The sequence below is a fragment of the Wasmannia auropunctata genome, unplaced genomic scaffold (genome assembly GCF_000956235.1).
Source record: "Wasmannia auropunctata unplaced genomic scaffold, wasmannia.A_1.0 LD335514.1, whole genome shotgun sequence".
Lineage (NCBI taxonomy): Eukaryota > Metazoa > Arthropoda > Insecta > Hymenoptera > Formicidae > Wasmannia > Wasmannia auropunctata.
This window is the reverse complement of record NW_012027376.1, coordinates 323952-350691: the sequence shown is the minus strand read 5'-3', so window position 1 is coordinate 350691 and position 26740 is coordinate 323952. Positions and strand designations below refer to the sequence as shown.

General features: G+C 39.7%; 1 protein-coding gene across 4 annotated transcripts in view; it reads left to right on the top strand.

Moving 5' to 3' along the window:
• Positions 1-26740, top strand: part of LOC105456869 (potassium/sodium hyperpolarization-activated cyclic nucleotide-gated channel 2) — a 59539-nt gene that overhangs the window by 5920 nt on the left and 26879 nt on the right. The window contains exon 1 of one of the 4 annotated variants that reach the window (XM_011701215.1): positions 18320-18426. The exons of the other annotated variants lie outside the window; for them this stretch is intronic. The gene's annotated coding sequence lies outside the window, so the exon portion shown is untranslated. Of the gene's footprint in view, positions 1-18319; positions 18427-26740 lie in introns of those variants that run through there. 4 annotated transcript variants of the gene reach the window in all.

The following is a 26740-nucleotide window of genomic DNA, read 5'->3' as shown; positions in this document are numbered from 1 at the left end:
GTGAAAGAAGAAAGATAACGTTTTCGATGCCTGAATAGTCAAAAGTAACAAAATAAAAAGTAAAACAATACAACTTACATACAAGTAAATTAAAACAACTCGTAATTCATAGGATGCGATATTTTGCGCGCATTGGCTTCGCTCTGACGTAAAAGAAAAAAAAAGTTTTACACGTGTCTGCGAAGTGATGTATTTAAAGGAACGACGACGTATTTTTATCTGAACAATCATCGTATTGTTACGGTATATTATCGAACGATACGCCTAATCGCCCATCGCTGCACAATCATCCATTCTAGTCTATCGTTTCCATTAAAGCGAGCTATTCGAGAGTAATTAACGATTAAAGCCGCATTCCGAACGATTAGCGGCGTCACGTTTCAACGAGAAAAAGTCACTATGAGATATAAAACGATTATATATAAATTCCATATGAGTAGCCATAAATATTAGAAAAACCGGGTTAAAAAAGAAATATCAAATATTCATAAGTACACTAGTTGTGGTGAATACTGTTCTCGATTTGGTTTACTTAACACGAATTCAATCCTGTAATATAGCGCGTGTATCAAATAAGACTTGAAATTTAACGGCGGATAATCGATCGCATCTGCATGCGAGAGTGTATCGCGGCAACGTGTTCAAGAAGCGTATTCAAGAAGCTGTAAATTTATGTATTCGAATAAGTGTACGCGGAACTATATCGTACATAAGGTCGTGTACGTGTGTGTGACGTATATCGGCATTGAGGATAATTTATACGCGAGGCAAAAGGGATCGCTGACACCGCCGTCAAACTTTGAAGCCGCCTCTTTAAACTTCGTCCTCTCGTCAGAACTCGCGAGAGTCACGCTACGTCATATATTAATTAATAAGCTAGAATGTTGTGATAGAGCGCGCGATTAGGCACTTCTCCTTCTGAAACGGCCGACTCGGATGACGTAAACGATGGGCGAAAAATCGTACTGCAAACACGAACAGGCGTGTGCGACCGCACAATTATGTGTATAATTTATGTAACGTAATAAACGCGACCGCGCGCGACACGCTCGTTACGTGCGTAAATGATTGTGTTATAAATGCGACCGACGAAGAGCTCGGCTTCAGCATTTCTGCGAACCTCCCGCCGCGCGCGCCGCTCGCAAAGACGACGGACTCTGAATTTCGCGTATTTTACGTTTGCCTCTCGGTGGTTTGTTTGAGATCCGAGAAGCGGACTCTATTGTGTGCCGGTTGAATTGAGAAAGGAGGAGGGACTTTCGACGAAGCGCGAGATATCCCAACGCGAGCACTTCGGTCGCGTACATTCGCGGAATAGCGAATTATCCACGGTTAAAGAGATTAAGACTCGGCGAAAGGCGGCCCCGTGAAACGTCCTAGAAATTAACGGAACAAAAACTGGATGAGGAAAGTGGCTCTCGAAGGGACAAAGAGAAAGAGGAGAGAGAGAGAAAGAGGCCGGGGAAGCAGGACAAATTGGTCCGGCTTGAGCCAGTTACAACCGTGTCTATACACGTACTATATCACCGCTAGTCCAGCGTGTCAGTTGTAAGAATGATCTCAGAATAATCATCCGATTAAGCGGAAGGCTACGGTGTCATTGATGGCGCGTTTGCTCGATCACTGGTGTAGCTGGCTACATTAGAGCCTGATAATCTTTTTTCGAGAGTAATATTATTTAAAATATTGTGCGTTCAAAATTTAATTAAAATTTTATTCGTATCGCAAAGTCGCAGGTAACTCGAAAGCAAAATTTATAAAACAAATGGATTTTTTGACCTATGATATATAAAATATGATATATAAAAAAAACAGACGTCATTTTTATAGAAAAAAATTTTCATGTGTTCGTTTTTTTCTTTCTAGCAAAAAGCTTTGACTGAGCATGTATGTATATGGTTGAAATAATAATTGTTAAAAATAAAATTTTGATATATATTTTTTTCGCAAGAGCTCATGACATGAAATTAAATATTTTCACTTCTGTAAAATCACAATATGCAAGTAAAACGCAGGAAAGCTATTAAAAATATTCTAACAATTTGTTTGTTTTTCCAAAAGAAGAAGGAGGAATAATAAATTGGTTACTTCACCGAGGTCTCTATAAATATGTATGCATCCAATTATTATATCGGGCAGCCATATGGATAAACTTGTAGGCATCGAAATTCATAGCGAGGAATAATATTGTGTCGCTCTCAATTGAGCATGCATGCACGCCGGCTAGTAATTCCCCCTAGACTCCTCCGGTCGATCAAACAATGACAATCGATGGGTTGTCCTCAGTATTCTATCGAGTATATCGTGGTGCCGGGAACATACGCTATATATCCAATCAGTTTAATCAAACACAATTCGAGTAAATATTCACTTCAAATAAAATATATCCATATTTTGCATAGAATAAAATTCAGCAAATTTGCATTTTACCGCGATATTAAGCGATTGTGGAGAAAAATATTTTCTACGGTTTACTTCTACGTTCGTCTCTCGCAAAAAGTGCACTTTGCGAAAGAAATAGCCAAGACTTTTCGTAAAAAAAAAAAAAAAAAAATATATATATATATATATATATATATAACCAAGCACACAATAATTATAATCTTACGCAAGAATTACTTCTATTCTAATGATGCATCGCGTTCAGTCTTCATTCCCATGCTATATAACGAAAAACCAACAGAGAGTGAACTACGAAATAGCTGGATGTATTTTCAGACCATTTCCAGGTGTTATACACGTACGAATCTCGCACGGGTATTCGATATTTCTCCGCCTGGTATGAGCTTCTCCAGCCGACAGTAAAATGTTATTCGCGTGCGTAATTCTTTACTTGTTAAAACGCTCATAAAAGTGAAATACAACTTCATTCGCCTGTTCCGCATTTGCTGATGGCTCTTCCTGCAAAACAATCCCCTCCCTGCTCCCCTCCGCATCCATCATCCGTTGCACTTGCAAAAATACACGGCCGTTTGTGCGGCCGGGGCACATAAATTTACGATGCGAAAATCGGAGTTTTCCGCGATGATTGTTATAAACACTATCGGCTTATTCGTGCCGCGTTATTATTACAGCTGTGGTGTACGGAGAATTTCATATATATACGCCTGCAGAAAAAAGCCAATACGAGGCGGAAGAACAAAGTCGTTTTGTCATACATGCTTTCGACGAAATAACTCCATTTACATCGGTAATGAGCGTATCGTGATCAGTTACTCTATATGTGCTCGATTCATAATTAAATATCCAATTAATTATATTTTAATTATAAATCGAAATATTCATAATAATAATAACTCCTTTAGACTCTCAAGTTCATTCCTATCAAATTTTGGTTTCACACGACTCAATGAAAAATATATTATTAATTAACATCTATGACTCTTAAGAAATTGATTAAATGGCTATTGGTTATAATGCAATCGATAATGCACAATTAGTAATTTAAGAAAATGTTTTAAATGCGATGTGTAGGTCATATATAAAGAATGTCGGCGTAATCCAGGATAAAAGATTTATTTATTTGTACAATCTAATCTCGAGTTGTGTCTTTCCTGCCGCGACTCTGCCTTATCACTGTTATGTCTTTCTAGGTCGGCGCGCGAATGCCAGCTGATGATTCTATTCGATTAAGCGCTTGATAGCACAAGAGCAGAGGTCCTGCTTCAAATCTCGCTTCTGCTTCGCACGCCGCACGTTGTCCGTGTTATATACATCCCGATAATTTTATCGCTCGCTTTTAATTACCTCGCGTCGTTTTCCAGTATCTATTCTCAGTACACTCGTAAATTTCGCGAACCAACCGTTTCTTCTCTTGCACAGCCCGCATGAGCATAATTCGCAGAAGAATTTTAACAATTTTGTGAGTCGCGCCACGAGTTTTTCGAGAGTGTCATCAAATTTTATTACAAACGATATTGCTGTAGTTGCAAAAAACTTTTTATAATACTTTTTCACGTCTTTTACTATACGAAGTGCGCAGTGCGATCGATCTCTTAATACCTATGTAGTATTTTCAATAATCTCACTCTATTTAAGATAATACGAAAAATCAATTATTATAATATCTAATTATATCCGCAAAATGTATAATTAATACATATTAGATGCTGTCTAAGTAGATTCGACGATTTTTCTACCTATATCGCATCTCGCGCGCGGTCCCAGATATCCTAATTTGTATTCAACTATTCTACGAAAGCATGTCATTTCCATATTCTTATGAGAATCGCTACCGCTCAAAACGGTCGGTTAGAACCTACTGGAAACGGCCTGCGGCCCGACTGGCGAAAATTAATACGTCAAAGCCTTCCTTATTCCTTCACTCGTGATTAGTTCGCGGCGCAAACGGCGTCATTAGACTCATGTTTCTACATCGCGTAGACGAGACGACGCATATATATATATATATATATGTATCGCGCGGCTGCTGACTGCATATTGTATGTAACGCGGTTCATAGCCGTGCATTCCCTCGGGTCAATTAAGATCTCGTGGCTATTCTATCATCCCCGACTCTCTGGAGCAGCGAACGTTGTGCAATTCAACATGGACGCTGGCTGTCTATTTCCGTCTCGCTCGCGAGAGAGCGTCCGCGCCTTCTCTCCCGCGAGTAAAAAAAAAAAGAAGGTCTCAGACCGCAATTAATTCGTCTATTCCCCGTTGCCCCGACGGGGGGGGGGGGATTGCATCAATTAACTTCGGCGGCGAGCTGCCGCGAATTTTCGCATCGGCATCGACCGATCCCCGCCGATTGAAAGTTAATGAGCCATCGCGAGTTAATTTCTCGGCGCAACGCGATTTTGTTCGTCCGGAAATGGGTTTTAATTAGAACGTCCGTTCGGCTCGAACGAACGGATTCGTTGTTCGTTCGAAAACGCGAGGTGTCATTGTGACCGAGTTTTCTTCGGGCCACGGTACGTATTCGAGGGCAATTAAGACGCTGTCAGGAACAATCGATTATGCAGGACACGCGGGGATATCAGGGAACCCGCGCTGCTTTACGAATCCACCGTATAAAATTGTCTCCGGGTCTTACAACTGTTCCCCCAGGGTAATTATCGAGGCATCACGGCCGAAATTGGCTTTGATGTATTTTACGCAATCATTCTTATGGAATTTTCCATTTTAATCGATCCGTAAAATTGCAATTACATTTTTCCATTATAATTCTCTCATCTTTCATACATACGTATTTTTTACTAATTTGCGAATAGTCACCTGGACGGATAAAAATGTCGACTTATCAAAAGTCACCAGGTAAAATTTCAAAACCGTCTCTAAAAAGATTCTAACAAATTACTGTGGAAATAAACAAATAGCAAAAACTTTTTCGTCACTCAATTTTACGCAAGAGAATTCTTAAACTTTAAATATAGGTAAATGCATTTAATATCGAACTATTACAAAATTATGGAAAAGAATAAAAAAAATATAAAAAATCAAATTTTTTTCTTTAAAAATTAATTGATTACAAATTCTTTAAAATAATGATACTAAAATTTTTTTAATAAAAGAAAATATAATAGTATAATTACAATTGTATGTACGAAATCTTTTTTTCTAGAGATAAGAAATAAAATCAATATTTGAATATGTATACACACACATACAATATTAGTACACTTGACAAGCAAATAGCTCAAAACAAAGACTCGCGCCTTCAGCGTTAAACAAAGGGAATCGAGAGAGTAATCTGGCTTTCCTGTTTGAAGTGCACTTTACTATTCGCGGTATCGATATAGGAAGCCAAAAGTACGGCATTGCGGATGGTTACGCCGTCGCTTCGTGGCCACGAATGTTTTATTCGTCGTTTAATTATACGGAACGTTAAATATGCCCTTTTATTACGTAATTACCAACGCCATCGTAGGGCACGTGCCTCGCTCATCCGATTAACGTGATCGTTTCCATCAAGTAAAGATACAAAAATCCCCTTTAATAACCTGCTATTCCGTCATCGCGCCTATCTCAAGAGATAATCGTACTAATTGAAATCGTAAAAACGTTTCTAAAGTTCAATGTACTTTCGGCTATAAAAAGTCATGAATTATGAAATGGATTAGCGTATAAAATCATAACTTCATCGAATACGGAGACTTTAAAGCGGTGATTTGACAAATATTTGCCAGACTTATAACGTTAAAATACGTCTGTGAAAATATATTAACCCGATAAAATTCGAACTATCTTTAGCGTTCCGAAATCACTAATAATTATCCTCGCTAATCTCTCGTTATATCCTCTTCTCATTAAAATAACGAAAAATTTTATTCTACATCTGGAAAGTATTTTTAATATATCGTTTTGTACCTGTAAAAATCGCCGAAATTGTTGCATACAAACTCTTTTAACGGGACTGATTGTAAAATGTTCATATATCTTGCACAAGATCGTGCGGCGAAGATTACAAAACAGCAGATGTAATTATTAACACTCAACAGCACAATAGTTGTTGATGACAAGTACCGTAATTGTCTCACAACAGGTTGGAGACTGTCATCAAGTGAGTTTGATCTCATCATGGAGACTCGACGAGTCGATTTTTTACATTGGCAATCACGATTCCTTCCGCGACGCTATCGATCGCAATCGGTTTTTGCGCTCGACTGCAATTTCTTGCGTTTTCGCTCTCGGCCGAGGGCCTTTTTGCCCACCGGCTTTGCTCCCAATCAGGGTCATCACGTGATTCCCTCGGCCGCTTACGTAACGCTGGCCGTAACCGTATACCCGACCACGACAGTGGTTCGCGTTAGCGGTAGTAGGAAACCATTGTTTAAATTTGCAAACTACCTAATGATAGGGCAGACCCGAACAAGGCCTCTGCAATTTCCAATCCGGCCGGTCGGTCGAGTTCTGATCGTCTGCCCCCCGATTTAGGTGCACCTAATGAGAGAGAAGTGTCACTCTCGCGATGTCATCGCACTTCGATTGCGCAAGGCGACGGCATTTTTTCGCGGCAACGATGCGAACATCCGTAAAAAAATAACCTCGCGTCTAAGCAAGTGCAGACTTGCATTTCCTTACGTTGTTTCGCGGACGAAGAATGTCATTCGCGATCGTTTTTATTTGAGCTTTTCATCTGCCGAATTTAATTGTACGGAATAATCATTAATCACTCATAGTTTTTAATATGTTTAATAGCAAGGATAATTCTTCATTCTAGCGATATTGAAGAAATTTCGATGCCCCGTTCGCCACAGGTGAATTACACATTTAATATGAAATATCGAGAAGCTGTATACGTAAAATTTCCACGATCATTTCATTAGTATTCCATTACAGCTCGCTAAACTGTAGCGGAACGTTAGCAAAGTCTTCGCGAAAAGCAGCCTAATTGCCCCCGGCACTTACAACTTGTATTAGCAAACTTGACCAACGGATGACTGATGAGCCAGCGACACAGCGGTCAGAGTAAGTTGTCCAGATCGCCTGGACTGATCCGACTTTAATGGCCGCGCGAACTTGAAACGTCTGGAGATTATACTCCCCGGTACTCGTCGTCCGAGCGACTTACGACCTTGCTCCAAAAATTTCCGGGTGTTTCTTCGATCATATTAAACATTCGCGATACGCACACACACACACACACACACACACACACACACACACACACACACACACACACACACAAAGAAGGGAGGAGGGAAGCGGAGGGAGAGAATGAAAAGTCGGCAAAGTTACTTTACTCTCAATTATGCAAAAGCTATAAGGCAATCGTTTGCCAATTTAAAGCGAAACTTTCGTTCTCGTTTATGCGCCGATAAAAGATGACGATAGAAAAGGAGACGACGAGGTACTCGGTATTGATAGTCCTTCAAAGTGCGAGCGGAGTTTACCGAACAGCTATTCTCGCGAATTCATTTCGCGCAAGCTAATAAAAAATTTTATCTCCCTCAATATACTTTCGCATCTTCGCCCTGATTGAAATAGTACCTAAAAGTTGTCCAAGAAATAGCTCCTTATTGAATCAATCTCTAATGATTGCATTAGATGGTCGCGAGTGTTAATAATGTGACAGAAAGTGTTGTACCTTATTAAATAATTATCACGATCACAAGCGTGATAATTACGTGATAATTATCTGCAACTAGCGAGATAATTGCGAGATTATCACAAGATCGATATAATAAAATAATAAAATATTCCTTAGCAAAAAATTATTCGTTTGACGTACATTATCGGATTTTCACGTAGCATTATCAGATTGTAGCTTACATATCATTATTACGTTACACGGATAATTACTGGTCGACACTATTAATGATAAATGGAATGCTCGGTGTATGATTGAAAACAACAATCCGGATCCGTGTCAATAACGCTGAACTCTTAAACAATTTTAACACCGCGGAATGTTAAAATCTCGATTAAACCATTTCCATGGGAATACCATGCGCGATGATCGATTAGGCGAATGGCTTTCCACGTGTACCCGCTCGCGTATACGGTCTCTCTTTATGTCGAGCAGCCTTGAGGCGAATAATAATCGTCGGTTTCCTCGCCTTTCGAGGAACACCGCGCCCGCGTGACGACCGTCTAGCAGATAAGTATGACATTAACCGACAGCGGGACAGCGCATTAACAAATTCGCGCGCGCTCGTAATAGCCGCGGCCGTGCGGCTTACTTTATGTAATGCCGATTGCTTCGCGACAACGCGTTACATAAAGATCCGCCGGGATACGCATAATGTCGCATTTCGTTCGCAAAACCGCGTGACAGTTTCGCACTCACGGTAATTTCGGAATTCGCAATTCTGAGTTCGAGACAGAGTTAACCACTTCAGTTTCTCCGCAAAGTAATTACTAACTGAGTAGCCGCCAGTGAAACAACTATGGTAATAAATTTAAATTGTTGTTGTACACTTGATTATTTCAAATATATTATCCTTGTTCGTGCAGTATGGCCGCATTCGTTACAATGAAAGGAAATACTTCCGCATTTATTGCCACCTCTTTTTTCGTGTTTTAAAATTATTACATGTATAAATCTGTTAAAAAATTGACATACCTACGCTTTATCTCTCTTTTTTTTTATTTATAAAGGAAGAAATTTTACTTAAACCGTATTTAATAGGCCGTCTCCGACCGTCGTCTTAGTGTGATCATTATTTCGTGGTCGCCTACTCAAGAAGCTATGTATGGCCACTATCCGGAAAATTACACCCTATAAGTATCATTTCGCATCGCAGCGTGCCATAATCCGGAGGCTATTAACAATACGCCCCCGTCGAGTGCTCGGGGCCTCGAGTGGCTCCTATTTTACAACGCTATTTAACGCGGGCTTTTAAAACACCGTGCGTCACGTGTTTTGCGTTTTAAGATACCATATAGGTACTTGAAGCAGGAAGCGTCTGAAACGGCTAATCCATCTTGTTCCGGTAGAATTATCGGAAACGGAGCACGATCGCTCTCGCAAATCGGTCTTCCTTCGAGACATCGAAAGCTCGCAAATTGCAAAGCGATTAAGATTAAAAATGTAAATCCGATATCGTTAATCGTTAATCATCTATTACGCCATCTGCCGTGCATACCAGTGGTCGGATGTATAATTGATTTACAATAATTTTTCTGCATACTCGACGCAATGATTGAAACATCAAATTAATTCATTTTATCTTCATTTATCTTTATTATTAATATTAATACATTTATCTTAATTATTGTATTTTGCTTTATTAGCTCTCTTTATGTATATTTATTATTAATTTTCTTTGAATTTATCAATTTCCGCGAGAATCACGTGTATGCTCATCGCAGCATTCGCGTCGCAGCTATATCTCGGCCTCAAGTATGTTTATCGAACACGGATTACGAAAATCCGACTAGCATAAGACGGTATTGGTACCGATTCGATAAATATATGGCTTGCCTCCCCGACATAGCGCATTTGCCGGAAACTGATCGCGCGTTCCTCGATATTGCGTCGGCTTCGTGGAATCGGCGGGGGAGGGGGGGGGAGGGAGAGGAGGACTGTCTACGCATTTGTTAAAACGATAATCGTCGAAGTTCTCGACTACGGCCCGGGGAATGCTTCCGCGCGCGAGCTGGCGCGGCGTGATTAATCATCGTCTAACGCGAGCTCCGCGACTCGCATTCGCGGATCGTAATTTATGAGCCAGATTATACCATGTTGACACGCACGCGGTACTTAATGCAGTTCAATCGAGTCAACCCGCGAAACCTGCCTGATACGATCGATCCCCGCCGCCGCCGCCGCCACCGCCTTGCTGATTCGAACTTGTTTCCCCGGAGTCTGACGCGCATTACAGACGCCGGCGTGTTATACCGTATACGCACTTTCGCAAATAGATTCGCGACTCGAATGACGTTCCCGAAGCACGGCTCTCCGATCCAATGGATCGGAGCGTCGCGCCGGATTCCGAGCCGATGAACGGTGAACCACGTAATAACGAACCGCGTTATTACGATGCATTAGGGAAATTTCTTCGCCGATGTCGCGAAATTTCTCAAGTGACTTAACCCGGGAGCAATCGGGCGAAAAATGCGAGCGACCAGTGCGGATCAAGCGCGCGAAATTGAAATTACGCACTCTCGTGAGTTAATTGAATCAATGGCGGAAACGGTTCTTATGATGACGTAAAAACGATTTACGAGTTGTACAGAATGGGACGTCAGAAGTAGAAATTTCCATGAATGAGAGGAAATGAAATGAAAATACGACAGAGGCTACTAGTGTTATCTCTTGTCGGAATCAAAGTCTTGTAAAAATAAAATTCTTTGTATTTTTTAATGGGAGATAACATAAAGTTTCATTATCCGAATATGTTTCATTATCGCACACACACGTATAGGCACGTACACTCGTTTAATTGTTTAATCACATTTATAGCCCGTAAAAACTTCATTCCGAGTTGCGAGACATTTCGTACAGTAATTTATCATTGTACCGTAGTATATTCGCAGTACGTTCAGTGTGTCATTCTTAACGATCGCCATCTGAAATGCATTAAAATAAAATCTTCGTCTCCCCCTCTCTCTCTCTCTCTCTCTCTCTCTCTCTCTCTCTCTCTCTCTCTTTCTCTCTTGCTCTAGCTCTCATTCTAGATTTTGCTCCTTTATACACGCATTCACGGGGACACATTCATTGCGCGAATGACGCTTCGAATAACTGCGTTGTGTCCCTTCGAAAGAATTGATTCCGCCACACGTGTACGATTTCCATCGATGTGTGCAGTACAGTACACGTGTACGGTTTCAAATGTGGAGATCCGAGATACGGGTACGGCACGTACCGCGCTGCGTTCTCGTCTCTGCGCAGAGTTCGCGAACTCAGTCCGGACTTGTAAATAGAATGACAATGTGGAAATCTCGATGAGCGGTACCTATCGCATGCTGTACCACTGCTGTGCCGGTGCTGTTTCCTGTGCCACTTGTTACACCCTTTCGAGTACGAGCGCACGCGAATGAAATAGGTCGAGTTTTAATTTGTACTGTTACTTTTACACCTAAAATTGGAACCGGTATCGCGGAAAAATGGTTTGGTCACGTTACACATGTGTTGTTTATGATTGTGATTTTTTATCGACGAGAATATATTGTTTGTTTTTATTTCTCTCATGTTGTATTTAATAGTTATACAAAAGAATCTTTTAATTATACATTGTAATTCTTTAATTATGTATCTATAAAAAATGTAATTTTGTTAATGCCAAATTATGATATATATATATGATACACACACATGTATTATATTATTTTATAATTTAATTATATAAAACGTTCCGCGATTGTCGAGAATAAAAACTATAAAAATAGCATTTTAAAAAATTTCTAATTTAGGATCGATAACTGTAATATTTAAACTTTATCTCTTTTTTTATAAAAATATAATTCTTTTTATTTATTAGCTTATTTGTTTTGAATGTCTTATTATTAGTATATTAAAATATTCTCCGAGATATGAACGGAGTCTAAACGTTTCCGACGGTAGCATAAATAGGCGTGATTCATTGTCGTAATATCTATTTCAATTACATTAAGTGCGATAGCACATTTGCGTGTATATTGCGAACCTTTCCGCAAAAGCTTAACTTTCGTGCAATGCTGGCGAAATGCTTAAGAGAGATAACGTCGTCTGCGAATATTGGATCGTCGAGCTTTTTAGGACAAATTCACGATACCTCTCTTTGATCTCAACGCCTCTTGTCGAATCGCGATTATTATTCCTATCATCGAATTGCAATTTGAAAACTAAAACTTTTATTTCCACGTGAGTTTTGTTACTTTTTTTCATCAACGAGGTCATCCTAAACGTTGCGACGTAATTAAAACGAGTATTTCAAAATTGGAAATAATATTAGACGTTTCGATCTCATACCGTAATATACGACTGATCATCTGCCTATAACTAAAAAATGTAAACTGTTATTTATTTTTACATATTACATTTTTATTGTTTTTTGAAATGTTTTATGCAGTTGAAAGAAAAATAATATGCACGCGTAACAAAATTTTTAAATTCTGAAAATATTTGTAATTTTTAAAATATAATATAGGTATTTATCATACTTTGTTGTGATTGCATTAAATGGAATTTTTCAACTTGAAAAAATTCTGTTCGTTACGCAAGATGATAATTAAAATTTAAGAAAATATATAGAGATAAAGTGTCTCTTCTAACTAAAGAAATTAGTAAGTTATGATTAACTCGCCATGATGTAGCAGCTAATTTAGTTTGCTTAAATTACGCTAGCAACACTATTAACTTATCAAACGTCATGTGCAAATGAGCAAACTACTGAGCAATCCTCTCCATTTTCCTTGGTTTCCGTGAACATGGATCAAGGCAGTGAAGCTTTGAAGCCTCAAGCCTTTGCTCTCCATCATGACACTGAAATGCAGCATAGAGGATATGAAATTTGTTTGCACAATATTTACGTGTTGTGGTGTTAAAGTTATCCTATCTCGGTAGCGTTGAAGCAGATTGATAATATTATACACGAGTATATCGTTTTACAGGTTTTTACAAAAACGCATTCACGCCACTTCTCGATTTAGTAGCAAAATTTCTAAATACAAGAGACGATATATTAATTTTTCTTATAATTAAATATAATAAAAAATTGAAAGTAAAATAATATAAAATTAAAAGTAATATTAAAGCGTACAAAATTTTTCAATGATGATTGAACAATCTTTTATGAAAGTTTTTAAAAAATTTTCCGTTGTGGCTCTCTCTCTCTCTCTCTCTCTCTCTCTCTCTCTCTCTCTCTCTCTCAACTAATTAATTAAAATTAAATGGAATTGAATTTCTCTCTAAAAGGACCCTTGCACTTTCTGTAGCTAACAATAAAATTCGTAAACCATTTAATTAAATCTGTCATCTTTAAATCATGAATTAATTGTAGTTAGAAACAATTTTGAACACGATGTGCGGATGACGCAAAAGGACAAAGAGCCGAATATTAATGCCGTTCAGTCGCACGATTCCGCATAGCCTGACTCCAACGAAATCGCGACGCAGTGCCGCTCGACCGCAAGCATAAAAGCTAAAACCGATCCGCCTCGTAAAATCGCCACGGTGCACGCGGTGCGTTCCAGCCCCCTGAAAGCATCCTATCTGCTATTTCGAAACTCATCTCTCGCCGTTTAGATATCGCCGAACAAACACTTGTAACCCACTTTACGTTTGGCGAACGACCGGCCGCTGAAACGCGTGTTCTCCCAACTTCCGGTCCTTTCTCGCGGCGCCGCGGATTGCCAGGGGCTGCATGCCAGGCGAACAGCCGCTTTATTAGCCACGCGAAGATGCAACATGTCCCGACAATCGCGAACGAGTCCGTCCAGACCTTTTGGGCTATCTTCCTAAACCATACGCGGCCGCCGCTTTGTCGTTAAACGCGCTATGCTGACCATTGCAAAATGTATCATCGTAAAATGCAAAACCGTAAACCGTAAACCGCGATTTAATGCCGGAATATAGTGCGGAGCGCCACACGACAATGCGAAATAGTTTCCTGTAAATACAGCTCCGTCAAGCTCAAACGTGGAGGCTTGCTAAATGCGCCCAATGTTTAAGCTCAAAGGACGCTAATTTTGAATAATCCAATTACAAAATCTGCAGTTCCCGTTCACATGTGACTTAATTGATAATTGACTTACAATACATAATTGGACATAATGTTGACAATCAAGGCAACATTGTAGAAAAATATCTGTGATTGAGGAATGAATTTTTCAATACATATTTTTATTTATATAATCCACATTAAAATACATATTTTATTTATATAATCTACATCCCAATAATTATATTCATTAGTTTATTCGTAAAACACACCTGATTTTACATACTATTGATGTTTACATATTTCTATTTATTCAAGAAAAATGTTTTCACGATATTTTTCTCTCATTTGCATCTGCATTCAACGAGTCTTTAATGATGTACGTGACGCATCAAGAAAAACAAATGTCATCAATACTTCACATCTAGTATTGAGTCGAGGTATCGAAATATTTAACGAAACGCTTTGCAAAACAGACCTATAATTAATGTTGTCGAACACGGAGAAAGCTCGGGGGAACAGGTAACAAATGGTTTCCTTCCCTTCCGGGGAAAGAGCCGTCGTGCTATTGCAGCGGTATCGATTGTTTGCACCAACTGTCGCAAGCATACCGGGCAAAACCGTCGAAAACGGTGTTTCGGGAGTTTATTATTCGCATACATATTCACGAAATCTCATTACTTACGCATATAATATACCATCAGCAAGAATCGTGACGTAATGAATTTTATGTATGTCGAGCTAGACGGTATGCTCGTTAACCAGGCGAGAAACGGGATATTTGATTTACGGCAACATTTCGCGTTTGTGAGGTAAGTTGATAACACGACGTGGGATTTGATGGAATTAAATTTAATACAAGACAATTAGTGGATTTTCATGCGCGATGACTCCGACAATTTCTCTCGTATTTTAGGATTTTAATCTCCTTTACAGGTTTTTTTTTTATAGCATTCTTCATAACTTTTTCCACCTAAAAAGCGAAACCACTTTCAAACAATGAACGAATTAATTTTCATACAGAGTTTTAATTCCATAAATCTTCAAATGTGTTAATGGAATGATAATATTGTTGTTGCGATAAAGCCGTAAAATCAACCAAAACACTCGTGGATGAGTGAAAGCGCGGAATGTGTAATGTGCCGCGTTCACAACGGTTTGTCGGTGATTCAAGCGAATCATTGTGGAACGCAAAGCCGATTATTTACCCATTCATACGGCGACACCGGCCGCGCTAATTGTTCGCATCAGCGGCAGCGGTTTTTCCCTCCGAGAATCATCATCCTCCGCGCCGCGGCCGCGTAGATTATTTCATTCATAAGGACAGCGTAAAAAGCGCGGCGCGATGCAGAGCCAGTTGCGACGGCTTCCGCCGCCTCCGCGAACAAAACGAAGGCTGCGGCGCTTTTTGCGGCCGTCAATTAAGCGCCCTACGTTTGCACACGTTTCGTCGCTCGCGCGTGCGAAAAGGAAAAACGGAGAGAGAGAGAGAGAGAAACGACGGTGTGTGTGCGCGCGCGTCTGATCAGAATTAATTTAACCGGAGGCGCAATTAAGATGACTTAATTAATTATCTCTCTATTTCTGTGTTAACTCCCCCGAATGTGAAACCACCACGGCCATGACCTACGCCCACCGCGAGATGTGAACTCATCTCGCGTCTCTTCCATATAAATGGTTTAAATCGCCGACAGGAAGATACATTTTTCATGGATGTATAATTAATTTCTGCTTTATCTAAATCGGGAGGCTGTACGTTTTCGTAATGTCATTCGAATCTAATATACACAAAATCTAATTTGGTCCCAGAGCAATTCAAGCACACGAAGACAATTGGTATAATACTCTTGTTCGTCGTGACGTATTCCGCGTACCATCGCATATAAAAAAAACAAGTATAAATAACGCTGGCGCATAATTCCAAATGTATTCAAAATTTGCATAATTCCTCGATTTCATAAATATGAAAACTTGGCGTTTGTAACATTGAGAAATGACCATGCAAATTGTTATAGCTACTCTTTTTCCTGTAACTTTTTATTCTTCGATCGTTTCTTTGCGGCCTACGTTTTCAGCTTACGTGTTTCTAGACAAGAAATTTATGTTCTACAAATGTAAAATAACCAAATTTGTTCTCCACTGCTATTCTGTTTTTTCCTCATTCCTGCTGAAACCAATAATTTTCTTTCTCTTGCCTTCGAAGTCGTTGCGAAGGTAGCAATAGATTTTAATTCGTTTATTAAACGTGACACGGAATAAGCCTTAAATGGAAAATAAAGTGGGCCAAGGTGTCCGAGGTGTCCCGTTAATGAGCGCAACGTGATACGTTTGATCATCGACTATGCGCGCTATAACGACTCAATCAATTATTCTCAAGTAGCGTTGATCAGCCGGTTCTACGTGTCGAGACAAGCGCTCAAAGCATGAAACAGCGATACCTGATACAGACGCTTTTACAGCAGCTTTTACTATCGTCGCAATCACTTTCGGAACAAGATTTGAAAGGGCAAATTTTAGGAAAACATAATCGCTTAAAATTCAACATTAAGTAATTTACACGTGCAAAATCGACGATTCTTGCGTTCTCGTCGCAAGATTTACGACAATATTCGCGTCTGGTGCGTCGCAATCACTTTCGGAACAAGATTTGAAAGGGCAAATTTCAGGAAAACATAATCGCTTGAAATTCAATATTAAGTAATTTACACGTGCAATAAATATCGACGATTCTTGCGTTCTCATTGCAAGATTTACGACAATATTCGCGTCTGGCGCGTCGCTATCATCTTCGAAACAAGATTTGAAAGGGCAAATTTTAGGAAAATATAATCGCTTGAAATTTAACATTAAGTAATTTACATGTGCAATAAATATCGACGATTCTTGCGTTCTCATCGCGAAATTTACAATATTCGCGTCTGGCGCGTCGCAATCACTTTCGGAACAAGATTTGAAAGGGCAAATTTTAGGAAAACATAATCGCTTGAAATTCAATATTAAGTAATTTACACGTGCAATAAATATCGACGATTCCTGCGTTCTCGTCGCAAGATTTACGACAATATTCGCGTCTGGCACGTCGCAATCACTTTCGGAACAAGATTTGAAAGGGCAAATTTTAGGAAAGCATAATCGCTTGAAATTTAACATTATTGCACGGATAAATTACTTAAGTAATTGCGTTCTCGTCGCGAGATTTACAATATTCGCGTGTGGCGCGTCTCACTCGTGATCCATTTCAACTCCACTGAAACGTAAAATTAATACGATGACGCGGCGATATGGGATGTCCGATGTGAGTAATTAACTCCGCCAGCTCGAAAATATATATCAAAGATTACTCTGCGGCGCGGTCGCGCGCACAGGGGATCTCCGTGCGCGCACACATCCTCGGAGAGCGGTGCATAAATTATTAATATCCTAGTTACGGCTAAGCGCGCGTTAGCGGCAATTTCGTAGCGTATTCTGGTCCGCATGATTCGATATCTAAATGCGTCACAGAAATAGCCGTGATAATTCCCGTCGGTGCGACGGGTATCGTTTCGCGGGACGGTATACGCGACAGCTCGCGTATAAACCCTCCTCGCGCAACACGATGGAAAGCCGTGCGACGGATCAAAGTCGCTTAAATATAGAAGCAGTGTCGAATGTGTATTTACTTCGTCGGCAACTGCGCGAAAATGAACGTCATGTGCAAATAAACAAACTGGAATTATCTCTCGGGTCTATGAGGCATGCGAACCGCGGGGGGTACGCGGCGCAGTTATTAGTTTATACGTATGCAGTTCGAGCGTAAAGCTGCTCTTTATTCTTAAAAGCACTTGCAACGAATTGCAACAATCAAGTCATTTCAAGAAGCTATAGAATTTTACGTTACATTTGTTTGACATTACATGACATTACATTTCGATAAGTGACAATGCAACGTACGAAGAAATAAACTCCTCTTCTTTTCAAACCAAGATTATTTTAACTGCAGAACACGAAAATCATTTTTTTTTAACAGCGACAGAGAGCTTCGAAATTTCACAATTCTAACAATAGCTATATCTATAAGAGGATTTCGGGAGATTCGAGCCTACAAGAGCGCTCGGTTAAAATCGTTCTCGCGCACGCGTCAGGTCTATAAAATGTATGATCGTGATTCTGATTATGTCAGCATCCTCTGTCGAACAATGGGCGACCCCGCAGTATTGTTCGGCACGCCTGTATGCACAAGTATACGGACGAACCATTTCATGGTGATTCTTACTAATCAATATAATCGGACGCGGGCGTGTGTGTGCGCGCGTATGCACGTATGCAGCGGTACTTCGCCAAATATGTGCATCTGATCTCTGGAGAATCTGGTGGCCGCTGTGGAATTGCTCCAATTGCGAATAATGTAGTTTTCTCGGTAACGTACAACCGTGCTTTTAATGATATTATGTCTTTGAAGATGATATTTTCTTGGATGAAGAATTGCAGATAACGAGTTGTTATTTGATGCGAGATATGAACAATATTTATCAGTGTCACAGGTCATAAAAAAAGTATTTCTGTTTCTTGAAACTAATTTAAGCGTTTAATTAATTCTAGCTTTAATTTCCTGGTAGAAGGTCATAAATATCAAAGTATTGCAATCAACGAATTATTATTATTTTTCCTTTAATAAATCGTATCGACGTATTTGCATATATTGCGGTAGCCGAGACCTTGTCTAATCTGCGGACATATCTCCTCTATATAATGCAATAGATTTGTAGGAGGAAAATGAAGACTTATTGCGACGCGACGTAATAAAAGAATATGTTGATTCGATCTACGTTATACGATCTCCTCGTTTTACAAATGCGACTGTGGCAAAGTCCCTGCTTCGCATGCGTAAAATAAAATATGCAGTCGCATTTTGCCAAGCAACTATTTGTCAATTAAAATTTTAGCTGCTGCGGTTATCTCAATTACCAGTTTTAACGTTTACACGTAATATTTAATTAATTGATCGTTTCCATTTTTATATGTTTAATATATTTTATTAAATTTAAATTTTATTTTATTTAATATATGTACTTTTTATATATTTAATTCGTTTTTATTCGATTCTACTAACTCTTGATCGAATCAGACTAACAAAGTAAAAAAAATCAAAGCCTTAATATTTTAAAGCGTAACTAGCCGGTTAAAGACGGAATACGTGACTATTATAAATTAAACGTAACGTAGTGTTATGTTTTTGTGGAAGAGATATATCCACATTTACGTCAGATAAATCTCGGATTTTCCTGCGGTTTTTACGTATCTCGAGTATGTGTAACAAAATGAAACGATGCGTGGCTTCCGACTTAAGATATGGAAATCGGCCAAGTATCGGCGATATAGTTTTATTTTTGGCGTGTCGCGTGAAGTGGAATTATCGTGCGGTAGATTCGACGAAGCGAACAAAATAGTTATCGCAACTGCCACCTGTTTGTCGAAGCTTATCAAGAGAGGCGTCCTCTCCGAGCCAAGTACGTATAGAATATCGCGATATAACTTCGCGAAAGAGAAGCACCATTCTTTGCTGCAAAGACTTTTTCAGATATTGGGAATAATTCCAATACTCTTGAATAAGCTATAAACGCTGTTACCTCAATTCCCAAAACGTATATATTTTGTAGCACTTTTAATTGAAATACGACCCCGGGGCAAAAATGTAACCGTTCGCATTAATAACACTTCCAGTTTTAATATTTTGATTTAATTTGAAAAACTGGTCTCGCGTGTGTAATAGAATTATCTTCGTCTAATTAGGTAGTCAATTAGCTCCCTAAAAGCGAAATGACTTTCAATTCCGCAGTTATTCGAACGTTTTCCCCGAGAGACAATGCTGCCGATATCATCTTTAGCCCACTCATTTTCTTCCCCCTCCTCCCCCCCCCTGCCACCCCGGTTGAATCAATTTCAAACTTCATCCCCGAAAACCTGTTTGCTCCGAGAATGGGAACACAGCGTACAGATCCATCAATGTCAGAAGAACTAATACGCCGGAACAATGTGTGGTTAACTCCTAGAACGTCGCGTATCGTATTGTTCCCGTTATTCTGCTGGTGCAGTCTGCTTCGATAATTACAGTAAGCAATGATGGAACATCATCTTCCGGCGGTGATACAAAGCTTATTATCAAGCCGCTCGTTCTCCCGCGAACGGAGTGAGCAACGAGACTTTTTTTTATGAGCGCTGCGAATTTTCGCGGATATACTGCATTATGCATTTCCAATCAACAAACACGCGACGACGTCGCGCATTTATGTGGCGCGGCGCTCTGCAGTAAATAAATTCTCCCAGATACATTAGCGGGCGCGGGAGAGCGTGCTCCGCGCGATTCTCTCGCTTTTATTGCAACATACGAGAAATGTCGCCCGCGTCGTAAATGGAGAAGAATGGATTGAAGCGACGGATGGAAAAAGGAGACGCGTATAAACAACGTCTTGCCTCGGAGAGAAAAGAAAGCGTATTTAAACTTTATTTTACGAAACATTGTGTGCAGTAATTCCACGCGTTAACATTGAATGGGATTGCTGTATACGTATCGTAAAAAAATAGAAACGAGCAGTTTAAACGTACTTTCTTCCTCGTTTTAACGTACTTCCTTTCCCGAGGCAACATTTTTATTTGCGGTTGGTCTTTAATCTTCGTGACACAATTATACAGATACTATAATTAATGTGTTTCAATCTTATATAAAAAACATTATACGTGTAATGCGATTTTTTCCCAAAAAGCGTGTGATTTTATTGGAATTTATTTACTCATTTAAGATATTTAACAGCTCGCCCGGAGAATGTTTCATCTGTAATGTCCCACAAATTGACCTTTCGTTCCGAGTCCAATGAGTAGCAAAATATGCCGATATAGCCGCGATTATTCATTCGGACATCGGCGGGACCTATTTCGCAGATAATATGGAAGTTTCACGTTGACTCCTTTCGGTATGCAGCGGCGAGGAGTTAAACCACATGTTGAAACGGCCTCTCGAAATAGGACATAATGCGAGATATTGTCGTTATCGATATTAACCGAAATCCTGCGGATCCTATCTCAAACAGTTGAACCGGTACCTATATACGCATTACACATTGTAGTTGAAATTCTTGGCTTCGTAGATACTTGATCCACGCTATCGGTTTCGATTGGTATTAACGACTTTCGATTTCCGATGTGACCATTTCAATAAAATTCCCGAACCACAAAATCTGTACATATAGTTTTCCATATCAATTTGAAAATTTAAAATATTTCAATTTTATAAAATTTAAAAGGGAATATTCATGAATCAAAATTAAATTTGGCAGAAAAGTAAATTTGCCATAAGTATTAATTCTCATCGGTTTCACATTCAGTATTGAAGAGATGTTTGCCGATTAATCTTCTGCATCGAATAATATGTTTGTACTTTAGTACAAAATTCAAGCTGTGTTTTTATGTGGTAATTTTATATGATAAATATGATAATCACCTAGCAATATTGTATATTCATCAGATTATTTAATAATTTCGCAATATTTGTATTTTAGATGAGATCGAATATATATGAAAGATAAAAATAATAAAATAATAAAGTCATTTGTACTAGTCTTTACTTTTAAGCTTGACGGTGAAGCAAAAACTTCGCGCTCCTAGCGAAGTCGTGCTTTTCCCCGGAGTTCATAAATTCTTCTCCACTATGTCCACATTTTTGCGGGGAGCGAGTTTGTGAAATACCTGTGGCTTCCCCGAATTGTCGTGTGCATTCGCGATTTTGTCTATGATATACTCTCGCACGTCTAGTCAAAATCCTCCGCGCTATTTCAAGCGAAATGTCATACTTTAAAACGGCATTTCTCGCAACGAGAGCTGTATAGAGCGCGTATGAATGGGACGAATATGTATATGCGGAAAATGGTTGAAATTCTCAGTTCCGAGCTCGATGTAATCCTATTAGAGTGCTGCACGGCCACAAAATTCGTCGTTCATACGTGACGCGTATATACACGTTAAGGCAAACCCTTAATCCTCAGCGTAGTAAATACACACGCGGGTAAGGCGTCTCTGGACGGCACATTTGCCGCGCAAGGAACGGGGAAAATGAGTAATCCTCTCCAATATTCATGACGCTAAAACGCTTTCCACACGTTCTTAAAATATGCAAGGCTATAGGCAGAAATACGCGGTTGTAACTAAAAATGGTCATCTCGGTAAACAGTGTCTCCGAATTCGCTCAATTCCAATTTCCGTGCCGTATAGAAATAAAGTAATGAATCTTACAATAAATGTCGCGAATAAATGTTACGTCACGATTGAGCAGTAATTCGTGCAACATACACGCGTAGCAGCACGTTTCATAATTTCGATAAAAATTGAAATTAAAAAATTAAAAATTCTTAGAAATGTGTATGTTACAACTTTCATTAGATTTTCATTAGAGTTTCCTGTTTTCCATGCAAAGTAAGTGTTTACGATACTCAGCTCTGATATAAGTCATCGTTATATTCATCAGAAACCAACAGTATTGAAACTCGAGGAATAGCAGTTTCAATAAGTTTCAATCCTTATTTAAAAGTGACGCATTCTTAGCACCCGTCCGCGTCGATTTGGAGCGCAAGATGGATCGCGAGCATTCACGACCAGAAATCATCCATCCTCCTGACGCGGCAATTCTCCGACGTGTCGCATTTTTTCATAACGGGAAAGGATAAAGAGGTCGGACGGTGAGAAAGGTCAAGAAAGTCTCCGAGCGACTCAATGCACCGGCGGAAAAGTTTTGATGTACGGCGCTGTTATACTCCGAATCGTCTAAAGCAAATTAAGATTAATGCGGTCAGCCTCTCTCGCAGGTAGGATAGCTGGAAGTATCCAAGAAGAGAAACTGGGACGATAACATATTCGCCTTTCGGCGGAGGGTCGAAGCGCGTGTGGGAGACCGTATTTCATCGATATCCGTGCCAACGCCGCGGCCGGCCGTTTCGCCGAGTTCCATGGAGATCGGGAACCGTGTAGGCGTGTATTTCCGCGCTTCTTCCGCTTCCACATTTTTGCGAATTTCTTCGAATCTTCGATCGGCAAATTTGTCGCTGGAGACTTTGAGGCGTCAGTAAAATGACACGTTCGTGTGGTCGTTAAGCTGCAACCGCTAAATTCCGGGAAAGATATAACGACAGAGAAAGACGTTAATACTTACGTAATTTATGTAAAAAGATACTTATAATTACCGCCGGGAAAGCTTCTTCGTGGTAACACGGAGCACCGAGTATATCATAATGCGACGAAGCGAAATTTACTAGGCGTTAATGCAACTGTCCGCCGCGAATAAGGCCGGATGCTACCCGAGAAAAAGTACCCGTGAAAGGCGAGAACGTGGTAAATTGTCTCGAATTCAGGGAACCCCGCCCACCCACACACGCTCGTACGCTCGTTAAAGCGGATCCTCCGAAAAAGCGGCATAAATCTGATCCCGGGGCATGGTTATCGCCAAGGTGTAATCTCACGGGCGCTTCTAGGTCACTGTCTAGCGTTACGTATATATGCGCGGAAAAAGTTTCGGTCTGATACAAAAACCGCTGGGAAGTCTGCCTGGTCGGACGGCGTAATTCTTCACGCGTCGTTAATTCATTTCATCTCGCGATTATTTACCTTAATACGAAAAAACAAACGCAATGTCCCTCTTTGTTATATTCGCTTTTCGACTTACTCCTACACGGAATCCAATTAGTATAAGGTCGAAATTTCTCTAAACGCAATTAATACTTCCTAAAACGGTCGGATCGTGTTTCATTATAAATTCGAGACGCGGGATTCGTGGTAAATTAAATTAAAATTATATTCAATGCCGGAACGTCCGATAGAAGCTAATTATCTATTCTCTTCCCTGCCGCATTTCATCAAAAATGAAGCATTGTTTCCGGAAGGCGCGGTTAAATCGAAATGATATTCCACACGAACGGGACGTGGAAACGGATACGGGGACGCCCACTTGCACCGAATCGAATGCATTTCGCCGATCCATGCCAGTTGGCCAATATCCACGAATTTGTACATGCGTCTTTTTTCTATTCCACGAATTCGACTGATCGCTTCATTTGATATATGACCCACATAGCGAGAGCACCGCAATTTTAATTACAGCGTAAAATATTCCCGAACATATTACAGATATTGCATATAACACATATTAAACATGACGTTTATTGCCTCGCTATAATTATTACGTCGATTACGAGAACATTAAACACGCTTAAATTATCCGCCCGAAAATTCTGTGATTCACTTCTCCGTCTCATAAATATCGCTTAATTACCTAAACGCGAAATATAAACGCCAATCATTAAGAGAACTGCAGCGTAAATTCCGACGATATACACGGCTCGCTCTTTACGACTGTTTGCTATTGTTGCGACACACGGTTTTATCACACAAACGAAAATCGATAAGTGAAATTCCTTCCAATGCACTTGGTCCTCAACATCGCGATATTGTATCGACACATAAAGCGAACTATTATAATGCGAATTCCCAAGGCGAGCGCGCTTTTCGAGAAAATGTTTCCGCATTAACTCTCACGTGGTGAAACATGAGCCGCGAATTGAAACAAACGACACGTCATAGAAAGAACTGTTCGACCTATAGCTACGCTGGGAGCGATCGGCCATCAATCTTCTTCCCATTTCCAATATTGCCGAATTAATTTCGCCCAGTATATGAGCCGCTCCAGTTTATTATGCTACATTTCATTTCATTTCATTCAGCTTTAGTATTTCGACTTTGGAACATTAAAATGTATTTCCCCCTTATTTTATCACAATTTCTCTTTCCTTCTCTCATTTTCTTTAAAATTATACTATAATATTATAATTCAATTTATTATATTACTTTCAAAAATACATTTATATCATAATTTCATAATAATTTATATTATTTTATATAAAATATGTAAATTCTTTTGACAATCACTAACTTTGATGAAACATTAATTCAATTAATATTTCTCTCTTATTCTCTCTCTCTCTCTCTCTCTCTTTCTCTCTCTCTCTCTCTCTCCCCTGTTTCTCGCTCTCGTCCTCCTAATTTTATAAAAATTAATACAAGTTCTGCCGAGAGACAAAACTTGTACTGAAGCTCATTCGCGACGTCAAGTAAGAAGTAATATTAAACTCTCGAATATTGTCAACGCGCATTTATAATCATTATCTAATTAATTAATTAGAACTAATGTCGACTTGAGCCCGGTATTCCATTGCGGTTTACCAGCATAAGCTCCAGTTTAAATGGAGTATAGTTGCGTCTTATCGCCCGCATGTTCGCATAATCTAATTAAATTACAGCGGAGAGAGGTACTGATGGCCCGCGCACGGATTATCCATACACATACACACATACACGAACACACTTTCTTTGAAATGCATCGCTTTGTGACGGGGAATAAATTCGAGTGCGCCATAGGCGATTTGTATTCGACGGCGAAACGTTTCCGGCACTCATTACACATCGTTGCTGGTCGAAAAATGGCGTGTGTAATATCACCGTGATGGTGCACACGAAACTAAATGAAATTGTCGTCGCAAAGAATGCCACCGAAGATACCGCCACACCGGCATGGAATGCTCACGAGTATTGCTTCCTTCCGCAAAGTATTTCAACGACATGCGCGCCGGCAGGATGCACTCGCGTGCAGCATCCAAGCCGAGACACGCAAAAGTTTAAGCTACGCGCGTGTTCTCTCATAATCTACACGATCAGATGATTTCCCTACAGAGAAAAACACAGAGATAGAGTCAGAGAGAAAGAGAGAAAAGTGTATTTATTACATTCCAATTGAAGTAAAATCTCTTTAAACATGTAGTGATGTTCGTGAATGTTCTATATAATAATACAATATGTTGCGAGTTGTAACGACGGTATTCGACGTTATGTTACAAATACAATAGCGAGCTAAAATGGGACAAGATCAAAGGCGAAGGTAACAATAAACGTAAAAACAGAAGTAATGCAATTTGCAAAACAATTTACGAAGCAAAATCTGCCGGAATGTGAGGATAAAGTAACCATAAATTGTGGTACGAATGTATTGTGCGATTTTTTAAATTTTTTGCAGAGATATGTATGAAGTTTGCGTTTTTGAACGACCAGAATAAATCAAATTCTTTAATTGAGGATAAGGGGACGAGAAAGAGAGAAAGAGAGAGGAGAGAGAGAGAGAGAGAGAGAGAGGGAGGGAGGGAGGAGAGAGCGTGGTGTATCAGCGGGGTGTTGGAGATTCAGGTATACGTCGTGACATACGGGCGCATTTATTGCCCGAACGCAGCAACGTTATTACTCCAAAAAGTGGGCCAATGTTGCTCCGATTAAAATCGAACTGATTAAAGTCGAGCTCTCAGAAATTGAGTTTCGCAATTGGCTGAACGGAAGCTTTTGCACTTTAATAAACGCACTCCGCAGGAGTGCATTATTTTCTTCATCATAACGCTGACGTATTATGTCGTCGTAAGATGCGTACACTTTGCAAACTGCGGGAACAAGAGCTTAGTTACCTTGCCTTACAGTTTTATAGACCAGTCCCTATACTACCTCTTGACCCCGGCACTTTGGCTGCAACAACAATGGCGTAGTAAGCCACAAAGGCTAATAAAGTAAATTCATCCTACCAGGATAAATTGAGAGCGTTGGCTAAGAGAAGAATGCACGAGCGAAGGCTCGGCTTTGAGAAAAATGTTTTTGAG